Here is a 529-nt window from a genome sequence, read left to right as displayed (position 1 = left end):
ACTGTTGATCTAGCTGCAATCCGTGTTTACTCTTCTGTGTCAAATCCGCTGAGCTTTTGCTGCAACGGGTCAGGTATACAGTTTCTGGCACCCTTGCGTCTAATTTGCCATTTTCACTTTGATTCATATTTCATAGGTGAAGGGCGTAGACTTTGGAAATAAGATATGTTTACACCGTGAATACAATACTTTATGTTGTATTTCATTAGTGATTATTTTGTAAAATACGACTCTCTGGTAATTGTGGAATTGTGCTTGTCATTGTCACTATAACCTTTATAGTATTAATTAGTGTGAAAATTTACGGTGTTTCAAGTTTCATTACTTTTATTTTCTTTGATGTCGAGGTCTTAATTTTAATTTCATGGTCTAATTCTATCAACCTTATCTTTATATGTAATTATTATACATTACTGGATAACGGCCATAACAAAAAAATAACCGTGGAATAACCGTAAAATTCAATCTTTTGAATACTGGAGCCCTTTTCGGATAGGATGTCATTAAGTAAATAATACAAAACAATTCC

Source organism: Penaeus monodon, chromosome 23 (assembly GCF_015228065.2).
Source record: "Penaeus monodon isolate SGIC_2016 chromosome 23, NSTDA_Pmon_1, whole genome shotgun sequence".
Classification (NCBI taxonomy): Eukaryota; Metazoa; Arthropoda; class Malacostraca; order Decapoda; family Penaeidae; genus Penaeus; species Penaeus monodon.
Note: the sequence above shows the minus strand (reverse complement) of the source record.